The sequence below is a fragment of the Sciurus vulgaris genome (assembly GCF_902686455.1).
Source record: "Sciurus vulgaris genome assembly, chromosome: 4".
NCBI lineage: Eukaryota > Metazoa > Chordata > Mammalia > Rodentia > Sciuridae > Sciurus > Sciurus vulgaris.
Window position 1 is genome coordinate 70,921,166 of NC_136464.1, and position 13,573 is coordinate 70,934,738.

The window sequence follows — 13,573 nt, forward strand, 5'->3', positions numbered from 1 at the left end:
CAATATTTAAAGCAAAATATACTGGAAACAGACCACACATATACAAGAAAGCATGGCATGCATAAATCAATTCCAATTATAAATGTAAATGATAAAACTATAAGTTCTTACTGAAAATACATAGAAGAAAATAATATTAACTTGAACTGGCAAAGATTTCTTACATAGGATACATAAAGTACCCATCCTTAAATTGCATCAAAATTAGAAACTTCTTTTATCACTAGGAGTTAAAAATAAAAATTAAGAGATAAACCACACTCTGGGATAAATACTTGTAAAATGTATATCAATTAAAGGTCTTATCAATGGAGAATGAAGGGAATATCAATGGGGAATGGGAATAGGAAACATAGTAGAATGAATCAGATATTACTTTCCTATTTCATATATGAATACATGATCAGTGTAATTCCACACCACATACAACCAGAAGAATGGGAAGTTGTACTCTGCATATGTATAATATGTAAAAATAGACTCTACTGTCATGTATAACTAAAAATTAAATAATTAAAATAAAGAATAAAAAAGGTCTTGTAACCAGATTGTAGTTTTTAAAAAAAACTTTTTCAAATTACCAAGAAAATGAATAAATAAAATTGGACAAAATATTTGTACAAATATTTCTCCAAAACAGAGACACACATCAAAACAAACAAACAAAAAACACACATGGTAAGACACAGCACCATTTCTGTCTTCTTGCTGGTAAAATAGGAGAACTTATTCCTCTTATCCAACTGTAACTTTGTACCAATTCTTCTGTCCCCAGTTGACATCTTCCTAACCTCAAGAGTCTTATGTTTTAATCTAGGCCCATCGGCTATACATTTTTTAAACACCAAAATTTTTAAGTAAAACAATTTTTACATCAGGATTTTCTTGAATATATCTTTCTATGTCTTTCTGTTTATCTCATAATATATCTTTTCCTTAAATTATTTATGCCACTCTGTCTCTTTCAATTCTTGATGCTACAATGTTTTTAGATTTAGTTTTTTTTAAAAAATGAACAAAATATCCAAAAAAATGTGAAAACAGTCAAATGATAAATACTGAAATTCCTACTCAGTTTACTTGTATAATTAAACTTTTTTCTTGCCTAATGTAATTTATTTCAAAAATGATTTTGATAAAATCTTCATTTGAGTTTTGTGAAGGAGACTAACTTGAATCTCACAGAGCAACCCATACTAGGTCAGTGGCTCTGCTGTTAAGTTTATTTCAGGGTAAGGACTTTGGCTCACTCTGATAGGTGATTTAGCCATTACTATCTATTTCCAACCCATAAAAATATGTAGTGTTTCCACTGCCCCATTGATGAACTCTTGTAAATGACCTTATATAACTATGATTGCCACATTATATTACAAATTCCTACAACTAAATGAGAGAAAATTAAGGGAGAGATGTACCATGTATTACTGGAAAATTAGTTATTTCTGGCAACACTTCTTGCATTCTTGATCACTTTATGTAGGCAATACACCTTTACATGGATATGTGTGTCAATTTTAATCACTAGCATGCCAGATGCAGTGATAAATGCCTGTAATCCTACAGGGTGAGGCAGGAGGATTGCAAGTTTGAGACCAGTCTCCACAATTTAGTGAGACCCTGTCTCAAAAATAAAAGGATTGGAGAGGTAACTCCATGGCAAAGCACCCCTGGGTTCATCTGTAAACAAACATAAAAACAAAACAAAAAAATAGCCCACAGGCACATGTGCGCACACATACACACACAATTAAAATTAATGAGATGACAGTGACCATGTCCAGAAAAAAAGACATAGAACCAAATCGTTTTTTAACCAGCTTCTTTATTAATGGTATTTAACTGCATGGGAACATAAATCATTTAAAATCACATGAGAACTTTATTCTTAAGTCATTTGAAAAATGCGTACTAGGAAAAATCTGACTTAAGGAAAAATCAAAATATTTCTCTTTGAAATAAATATTAAAAGTGAACTCAGATACATTCATCAGAAATACTGAAAATAGAGAAACTTTAAATATTTAGGGTTTTAGGAACCTTTTCAGAATGATTTATTTTTTTGTATCCTCTTTTAAGGGAAAAAATGCACATTCCACAAAACTTCATATAAAGTATTCATAGGTCTCACATACTATTCACAGCTTAATGGTTCTCAGATTTCAAGCTAAGAATTTCAAAGTTAGAGGTTATGCATCTGAAATGTGCACTTTTTGCTTTTAAAAATATGAACTATTTTATGCAGTTCTTTTTTCAAATTCACTGTGCCAAGTATATTCTGGGCACACAGATAAATTAAAGTGATATTCTACACAGAAAATAGTCTCCATGCTTTATTTTCATTTCTGCATGATTTTTGTTTCCATATTTACATAATATGTCTCATGATTTTATTCCTATTGTCAAAATAACAAAATTCCCAATTTGCAGCAATATTAAAACAATTAAAATCAGAAATTAATGGCAAGTTTACCGTTTGATATGAGGTGTCCCCCTCAAAGTTCACGTGTGAGACAATGCAAGAAGGTTCAGAGGAGAAATGATTGGGTTGTAAGAGTCTTAACCCAATCAATGATCTAATTCCCTGATAAGAATTAACTGAGTGGTAATTGAAGTTGTAGGGTATGGCTGGAGAAGGTGGGACTTGGGGTGTGGCTTTGGGTATATATTTATACCTGGTGAGTGGACTCTTTCTTTGCTTCCTAATTGTGATTTGAGCTGCTTCCCTCTGCCACACTCTCCCACCATAATGTTCTGCCTCACCTGGAGACCCAAGGAATGGAACTAGCCTTCTATAGACTAAGACCTCTAAAACCATGAGCCCTCAAATTAATTTTTCCTCCTCTACAATTGTTCTGGTCAGATCCTTTAGTCAGAGCAGTGAAATAGATGACTAAAATAACTCCCCTTTGGATGCTTATGAAAATAATAAAATACACAGACCACTTTCATATAAATATGAACTCGTGACTCTAGTACCCAGGAAGTTACCCTGGGGCCCATCTCCCTATTCTCTCAGCCTTCTCACTTCCTTCTGACATCACTATCCCTAATGAAATTTATCTTCTTTCCTGTATCTGAGTACCTACCATTTGTAGCTAGAGAGTCAGAATTATATTTCCATAAATTATTAACAATGTCAGAATGATCTTGATCACTGTTTCAAGATCCACAGGTTTCTCTGGTCAATGTGTGCTTCTTTGTATTCTATTTCCTGAAATCAGCAGGGCTTACCTCATTCTCAATTTCAGTGTAATCCAAGACTCCTTCCTCAATCACACTGTGAATTGAAGCTATAAGATTGTACCTTCTCAAATGAATGATACGAAGCTTCTGGCAGCCTACCTTTTCCTTTTTGTTACTTTTTTCTCGGAAGGGTTGTCCTTTGTGTCTGAATAAGGCTAATTTCTCTCTGTATTTTATTTGCTTTTCTAGCTCTCTTCTCTTATATGTACAAAGGTCAATATAAAATGGATCATCCTCGTTGGTAATTAAACCTCTGTACATAAGTCTTCTACTACTTGTTTTGAAAAATTTCAAACTACTAAAAAAAGTAAGACATTGTAAATTGACTATTTCTTACCTTAAACATCTGTTCTCAGATATTTCATCAAATTTTTAAGTTTCTACATAAAAATTTTATGAATCACTTACTAATCTAGAATAAATATGAATATCAAATATAAATTTAAAAATTCCTTCAAAAAAGAATATCTTCTGACATAAGTCCAACACAGTTAGCATACTGAGAAAAATTTAATATTGATGCAATCTATATTTAAGGATATCACTACATATTCAATTTTATAATTATTACAGTAAAGTCCTATAGAGTTTGTTTATTTTCCTGTTCTAGAATTTAATTGAGAATCATCCATATAACTTCTAGGTTGTGGTTCTATAGGGTCTTTGAGTTTATAATATACAGATACGAGCATTCCTACTGCTACCGTGTTTCGTTATGGCAAGATCACAATAAATCACGGAGTCAGTCTTAAGGTAGGAGACGAAACCATCTTTGGTCACCAGCTGGTGGTCCAGATTCACCAGCTGGCTGAACGGAGGGGCAAGCTGCAAGTCTGTGTACCCTTTGAACCCCTCCAGGGGTTAGAGTACACCTTTTATATTATAAGTAAAGCATGTCAGTACATTAATCGTAAGTGGCGGTTGCTATGATGATCAGAGAATGGTTACTAACATTTAAACAAATGTTAGGACTGCCCAAGAAAAATGGACCCCAGAGAGAGAACATTGTATAAGAATTGCCATTTTGTGTTGGCAAACATGCTATGTGAGGCAACTGTTGATGGGTACAGAGGTGCAATTTTCTCACGGGAGAAGTGTTTTCTATATGACATGGAATCTTAGGGTAAAATGGAGTCTCTTTGGTCATTGCCTGGCCCATAACAGTTTTATCCAGTAAAATATATTCATTCATAAAATACAATTAAAGTATTAAAATTGGCTGAACATATATCTATTTGTAAGTTTAAATAAAACTTGAAAGCAAACTTTAATGAGAAAAGCCAATATGAGTACAATTTTATGTATAATTTATGTACAATTCATTAATTTAAAAAAGCAATACTAGATTTTTTTAAACTGGACCTCAGTAAACTCAGGTTGTGATCAATTATATGAACTAAGTTTTTGATTATAATTCATTTCTTTGAAATGTACCTGACATATATATGGAAAATATTTGTAATTCTAAATTTGAGAGCTGGAATAAATGAGACTTTATTTCCATTATTGTTTCAGACATTTATGAATTCAGAGTTAAAAGGAGTTAATTAGATAAATAGATGGAATTGGAGAATATCATGCTAAGTGAAATAAGCCAGACACAGTCAAATATTTTCTCCCTTGTGTGGAAGCTAGACCAAAATAAGAGCAAAATGTGTGTGGGGGGGTAGGGTTGGGGGGCTTCCATGAAAATAGAAGAGAGATCAGTGGATTAGAGGAAGGAGATTGATGGGGAGGAAGGAGAAACAGGAAAAGGAATGAATGGTGGAATGAATCTGATCAAACTTCCTGATGTATATATATGAACATACCATAATGAATTCCACCTTTATGTTCATCCATAATAAACTAATTTAAAAAAAAAAAAACTATAAATAAATAGAAGAAAGATCAGTGGAATCCAGGAAAGGGAATGGATGAGTGAGGGGGTGAGGTAAAGAAGTATACTAGGGATTAAATTGACCAAATTACATTTCATTCTTGTATAATTACATCAAAATGAACCCAACATTATGTATAACTACAATGTACTAATAAAATATAGGAGTTAACTATGGTACTATAAGTTTTTAGCTATTGTATTTTGTAGACCTAGTAGCAGTGTGTTTTAAATCTTTGTTCAATTTTGTTAATTTCTTTAACCAGCATTGATATTTTACCACAAGGAAGACAAATATAGTATCACATTGTATAAAGCACCTGTAACAGGAATACTTCTCATCATATTAAACTCTTCTGCTTTCTCTTTCATATCTCACCTTTAAAAACTGCAACAATAGCTATTAAGAATGTCATTTATTATAAATATACTTGATGTCTTCTATTTTATTTGCAATATTATGAATGCACTTTGGGGTGGGGGGTCATTCACAACTTAATGAGATCATGTGTCTGTACTCAATACATTTTCATAGCTAGAAAATAAATTGAAATCTTTTACAAGTTAGAATAATAAACATTGTGTACATATTGAAAGGAAGACAAAATCTTATAAGCAGCTCTGTACTGAATAAACAATTTAATGTAAAAGACCATGTCACTATATTCATACTTTGATATCTCTTATGGTTTATACATATTTTATGCTAGAAGCAATCATTTGCACATATAAAACAAGAATTTCTGTAAATACATTTCTTCTTTCTGTGAAATAAATTTCATAAAAATATTTTGCCTTTAGATTCAGAAAATATTTACTAGGCAACTTCTGTAGTGTAGGATAGGATGTTTAATCATTTAATCTTTTGGTTGGTAAATCACATATACCATAAAATGCAAAGAGCAGGAGTTGTTAAAAGTATTTTAGATTTTTAAAAATTGTTTATAAGCAAAGAAGCTCTTGTAATACTTTATATCTAAGTTCTAGTCATCCTACATGACTCAAGACTAAATTTTGCATCATTTTTTTTCTAATTGAAAGTAATATTGCCCTCCATCCTCCACGATGCTTGTACTTTTCATCTCAAGTCACTTAATATTTTAAATTCTATGAAATAATTATATGTATTTTTATATCTTCATAAAAGGGATATTTTAGAGAATAGGACTCTTCACTAGTGAATCTATCAGAGTATATTTGCTAATAATAGGTATGTGGTATTTATGAACATGAGTTATGAATAAATGAGAAGCCTGTAAAATCAAGTTTCTGTAGGTTTTATTTGTCACTGAAAGAGTCAAATAATACAAATCTACTGCATGAGTCTTTTTGTTCGGTTTCATTTGTTTGAGTGTAAGCTATGTCTCTTATTGATTGTTCTTTAAAAAGAATGTAATTGAAGCCTATTTCCTGCCTCATTCTGATTTTCAACAGTATAATAAGAGATGGCATAAAGAACTAACTTCTTTTACTAATAACTTCATGCCCAGAGAATAATATTTTTATGTTTTCTATTCATATAATATATTCAGTTAAGCTACAAATCAATTTAGATTTTGCTATGTGCATGGACAGGCAAGGTAGCAGGGTCATTTTTTTTCAATAGTGAAAAAAATCATATTGTAAACATAAACATAGCATGTGCTCCTTCAAACACTTGGAACACAATAAAAAGCAACCACAGAATTAGAATTTGAATCACCCTTTCCTTTGCAGCACAATTAATTCCTTACCCTAACACTTTTGGACTTTCTCTTTCAGTGTTAGCTTTGCTCCAGTAACTATATACATTCTTAACCCAAAACTACATTAAAATTCTCATCTGAGGTCTCTTCAGATTTCAAATGAGCAAAATGATATTTTGTTTATCTGTTTTTCTTCTATATCCACAGACAAGACTGAGACAATTTTTCTTTGTGGGCAAGATAGTTTGTTTTCCCGGATATTGATTAAGAATATTGTGATTAAAGGTTATTTTTTCATGTGTATATTATCTGTGATGATTCATTTCAGATATCAACTTGACAGGATTAATAAATACCTAGATAGCTGACAAAGCATTGTTTCATAACACGTCTATGACAGTGTCTCCAGTGTCTCCAGAGGATCTTTGCATATGAATCTGTGGGCTGAGTGAGGAAAATCCATCCTCAGCGAAGATTGGCCAGATAAAAGGCAGAGGGAAAGTGAGTTCTCTCTTTCAGAGGTAGGACGACCTTCTTATGTCTTTGAACATCAGAACTCCAGGCTTTCCAGCCTTTGAACTCAAAGGTTTACACCAGTGGCCTGCTCAGTTCTTAGGCCGTTAGCCTTATTATGAGATTTACACCATCAGCCTTCCTGAGTCTTATTCTTGCAGGTTTGGGATAAGACATCCCAGTGTCCCCAGTTACTAGAAGGCCCATCATGGGGACTTCTCATCCTCTACTATTTATATTGGCCAATTCTCATAATAAACCCCCCTTCTATCTCTCTGTCTGTCTAATGTACTAGCTGTTTGTGTCTGAAGAACACTGACTGATGTATTTTCCCTGCAGTGTTCATTAAAACTGAAGCACTGGGACCCAGAGGCATGGAACATACAGTGATTTTACCAGCCACTTGTCTCTTGCACCAAGTGGAGGGCTTTTAGACTTTTATGGTTTCTGAAGTTTTTCTAATCTTTTTAGCTCAGCAATGCTTTTAAAATACATTAGCTATTATATTGAAAAGCTTAGGAATGCCATTTAATGCTGATCCATTTTAATGGGATAATGGTCTTTAAAATTAAAATTTTAGTTTCAGAATTTTATCTCAAAATTAATTCATGTATAACGATCTGAATAAAATAGGGAAACATTTGAAGCAACGGTCAGATACTGTGAGGATTTGCTTGATTTCTTTATTATATCCAAATATATTATCAATTTAGGAGTATCTTTCTAGATTCCATGTGTACAATCACGCTGTCCCTTATCTATGAAAGATGTGATCATTTGCCTTAGCAAAACTTTACTTCTAGGTAGCACATCAGTTTCCCAGTGCTTAAATGTGCGGTGTTCCATTCGATACCTGTAAGTAATTGAACAATACAGAAAGTCTGTGAAACACATAAATCTGTTAAAAATTATGACATCGGCCCGGCATGGTGGTGCACACCTGTAATCCTAGCAACTCAGGAGTCTGAGGCAGGAGGATCCATGTTCAAAGTCAGTCTCAGCAAAAGAGTGGTGCTAAACAACTCAGTGAGACCCTGTCTCTAAATAAAATAAAATAGAAAAAATAGGGTTGGGGATGTGGTTCAGTGGTCTAGTGCCTCTGAGATCAATCTCCAGTACCCCCCCAAAAATTATGACATCTTAGATATCTGAAATAGACCAATTCTTCATTATTTTCTCTACTCTGACTTTCTAATTGTTTCCTAATTAATCTTCCTGACTTCAGTTTCTTCATTCTTTTAATAAATACTTTTGTACTATAAAACTGATCACAAATTTAGTATGATTCATATAGTAATTAAAATACACAGTATAATTGTAAAATAATGATAACATTCATAATAGATATGAACAAAAAGTAATAAAATTGATGAGTACAATTAATGTAATAGCTATTATTCATAGTTAATTATTCTGATTGTTAGTTATATCAAATGTAATATATATAAATATATTTATGTGCATATATATATATACTTCCAATGAGTATATGTAGAACTGTGAAAGTTATGTGCATTGATGAAAAATGAAAACTTCCTGCAAATATTATTAGGTATAAAAATGAAAAAATATTTATGGCCAATTTAAATTCAACTTCCTTTTCATGAAAATTAAATGTTTGTGGCCATCTCAATAATTTAATAAGCCTAAGTAATAATTGAATATTATCTCAGGTTTTATAATGGTGACTATCAACTCTTATCATGTTTTGGATTTGGAATGCCCCCAAAAGTTCTTGTGTTGGAAGCAAAGTCCTCAAGGCACTGAGGTTCAGAGGTGGGCTTTTAGGCAATGATTAGGACTTTGACCTCCTCAGTCCAGAAAATGAATTAATCCATTGATAGATGAATAGACAACTATTTGGTGGGATCTAGTTGAAGGAAGTATGTCACTGTGGTCATTCCCTGGAAGTTCCTTGATCTTTACTCTTTCTCCTTCTCTTTACCAACTTTCATAAGCTGAGAGATTTCCTCTGCCATGTCCATAGACCATAATGTTCTGCCTCACCTCAGGCACAACAAAGCAATGGAGCTGATGATGTCAACTTAATCAAATGAACTTCAGAAACCGTGAGCCAAAAGTAATGTTTTCTCCTCTAAGTTGGTCTTGTAGGGAATTTTGGTCTCTGTTACAAAAAACTAACACTTATAAGAAGTATTATAGAACCACAGAATTCATTATCGCTATAATGTGGAAATTCTAGCAGAACATAATGCCAGTGATTTAATACTAAAATGTTATATTATGAAAACTAATAAAGAAATTAAGTTATTATGAATAATGCATAACTTGAGAATGTTTGAATTGAGGAAAATGCAATATTCTCAAAATTTTAAATACTCGTGAAAGCAAGTTTTGCCAGAGTTAATTGAAACTGTATATGAAGGTTAATATCACTTTGCTTTGATAAAGATTATTTGAATTAAGCCTGATGTAAATCTCAAGTTTATATAGGAAAAGCATTAGTAGAAGAAATGGCAGGTATATAAGTCACATTTAAATGTATGTACTTGTGTGAGTTCTTGGCTGTTTACACCTGTGATGTGAATGAATCTGTGAGACTGCTGTGTTGTGAACATAAAATTTCCATATGCACTGGAAATTTCAAAAAGGACAACTTAAATTCAGTTCCTTAGGCAACAGAAGCTAAATAAGATATCCAAGTACTGACATATACCATATAGGAGTGAAAACAAAAAGAGGAGAAGTGGTGAATGTGCTGTAGGCTCATGAATGATCTCTGTTAACCAATGGATACCTGGAGAAATAATAGAAATTAAAATTCTCCCAAATTATCATTGAGGGTCTTTGCACCCATAAATTAGGGAGTCATAAGATAGATGTGATATGAAAAACTTTATGAAACAAAGCTTGGACAAATTGTTCTCCAGTATTCATGCACTGCAAGAAATGATAAAGCTCATTATTTAACAACAAAAAATGCAACTAGCTGGGTGTGGTAGCACATGCCTGTAATAGCAATTTGGGAGCTTGAGGCTGAAGTGTTATAAGTTCAAGGACAGCCTGGGCAACTTAGCAAAAGCTATCTCAAAATAATTTTTTTTTTTTTTAAAGCTGGAGTTGTGAAGCACAGAGGTGGAAGGCTTGCATAGCAACTGAAAGGTTATAGGTTCTAAAAAAAAAAAAAAAAAAAAAAAAAAAAACAACTTTATCTAACTATATCTGCAAAACAAAGATGGCCACAAAAATATTTAAATACAAAGTATAATTTTCTCGAACTTTTATTTTCTTACAATAATAACTGTTTAATGTAAAAATATTTATAGAAGACATCATGGTGTTTATAATGTATAGAAATAAGTTAAAAAACAATGATAGTAATAAGCCAATAAAAGACATAAAATGAAATAATAAAAATAGTTATTCCATATAAAGTCAAATAAACAGAAAATAAAGGATCAATGGAAATCAAAGACACATGGAAAACAATCCTTTAAACTCAAGAGCTAATTTTATTAACTCTAATAGATTTATGCCTTCCAACTAAAAGGTAAAGGATTTTAGGCTAGATCGAAATTCAAGACAGAAGAATGTACATTAAAAAATACCCAAGTTAAAATTAAAAAAAAAAAAAGATTACAAATAAAAGGACAAATAAGCAAGCATCATGCAATTGCTAAGCATAAGAAAGCTGAGTAATTATGATCATATTAGACATGGTGGACTTCAGGGAAAGTTTTCTAGGGATAAAAGAGATTTTTATAATAATGCAAAGACATGAATTTCCTATGTTCATATATGAATAGATGACCAGTGTAACGCCATATCATGTACAACCACAAGAATGGGAAGTTATACTCCATGTATGTATGATATATCAAAATACATTCTACTATCATATATAACTAAAAAGAAGAGTTTTAATAGTCACAGCATCAAAAAAATACAAAGATAAACTCACAGGAAAAACATAAAAATCCAAATTACATTAGTTAAAGCAATATTGGAGGGTTCAGAAATAAGAAATAGATAATCCCTTGAATATATTTGTATGTTTCAAAATTCCTTTCCCTGTAATGGATGATTGGACTAAAAAGAAGAAAACAAATGGAAGGTGAACAACACTTTATTTATTTTTTAAATTTTTATTTATTTTTATTTATTTTAAAAACTTTTTATTCATTCTTTTTTGTTATACATGACAGTAGAATGTATTTTGAGATATTACACATACATGGATTCTTCTGGTGGTACATGATGTGGAGTTATACTGGTCATGTATTCATATATGAACATAGGGAAATTATGTCTGACTCATTCTGTTTTTTCCTATTCCCGTTCTCTCTCCCTTCCCTTCATTCCCATTTGTCTAAGTCAAAGAACTTCTATTCTTCTTTCCCCCATCTTATTGTGTGTTAGCATCTGCATATCAGAGAGAACAGTCAGCCTTTAATTTGGGGGGACTGGCTTATTTCATTTAGCACAATAGTGTCCATTTCCATCAAACCAACATCATCTTTATTATTCATCTGTTGAAGGGCACCTAGGTTGGTTCCATAGCTTAGCTACTGTAAATTGAGCTGCTATAAACATTGAGGTGGCTGCATCACTACAGTATACTGATATTAAGTCTTTCGGGTATATGCTGAGGAGTGATAGCTGGGTCGAATGATGGTTCCATTTCAAGTTTTCTGAGGAATATCCATACTGCTTTCCATTGTGGTGCATCAATTTGCAATCCCACCAGCAATATATGAGTGTACCTTCTTCCCCACAGTCTCGCCAATATTTATTATTACCTGTATTCTTGATAATTGCCATTCTGATTGTAGTGAGAAGAAATATCAGTGTAGTTTTAATTTGTGTTTCTCTAATTGCTAGTTTTTTTCATATATTTGTTGACCGATCATATTTCTTCTGTGAAGTGCCTGTTCTGTTACTTTGCCCATTTATTGACTGGGTTATTTGATTTTTTTGGCATTCAGTTTTTTGAGTTATTTATATATCCTGGAGATTAATGCTCTGAGGTACAGGTGGCAAAGATTTTCTCCCATTCTGTAGGCTCTTTCTTCACATTCTTGATTGTTTCCTTTGCTGTGAGGAAGCTTTTAGGTTCGATACCATTCCATTTATTGATTCTTCATTTTACTTTTGCGTTTTAGGGGTCTCATTGAGATAGTCGGTGCCTAAGATGACATAATGTAGATTTGTGCCTACTATTTCTTCTAGTAGGTGCAGTTGTCTCTGGTCTAAAGCATAGCTCCTTGATCCACTTTGAGTTGAGTTTTGCTCAGAGATAAGGATTTAATTTCATTTTGTTGTATATAGATTTTCAATTTTTCCAGCACCATTTGTTCTGTAATGTAAGTTTTTTGGCACCCTTGTCTAGTATGAGATAACTGTATTTATGTATTATGATTGTCTTCTATTCTGTACCATTGGTCTTCATGTCTGTGTTGTAGCCAATACCATGATGTTTTCCTTATAATTAAAGGTTTGAATCGTGATGCCTCCTGTGTCACTTTTCTCACTGAGAAATGCTTTGACTATTCTGTGTCTATTATTTTTCCAAATTAATTTTGTGAATGTCTTTTCTATTTCTATGAAGAACATCATTGTTATTTTAATAGGAATTGCATGAAATCTGACTAGTACTTTTGGTAGTATGGCAATTTTGACAATATTAATTCTGCTTATTCAAGAACATGGGAGATCTTTCCATGTTCTAAGGTCTTTTTCAATTTCTTTCTTTAGTGTTCTGTAGTTTTCATTGTAGAGGTCTTTCACCTCTTTTGTGAGATTGATTCTTCAAATTTTTGTGTGAATGGAATAGTTTTCCTAATTTCTCTTTCAGTTGATTCATCATTAATGTATAATAACACAATTGATTTATGGATGTTAATTTTATATCCTTCCACTTTGCTGAATTCATTTATGAGTTCTAGGAGTTTTCTGGTGAAGTTTTTGAGTCTTATACATTTATTTTAAATGCTAAGAAATAGATACTGAGAGAACACATATATTAGACCAAAATATAAGTCTCCATTAACTTAAAACAATTATAATCATGCATAGCATGCATTTTGCCCATAGCACAAATAAATAAGAAATCATACTTTTAAAAATCTCCAAATAATTGGAAGTTAAAAGAAAAGCATGCTTTGAAAAAAATCAAGGATTGAACAAGAAATTATAATGAATAATTTTAAATGTTTTTAACAAAACAATGCTGAAAATATAGCATATCAAAATTTGTGAAATGCACCTAAAGCTGGGTTTAGAAAGAAAA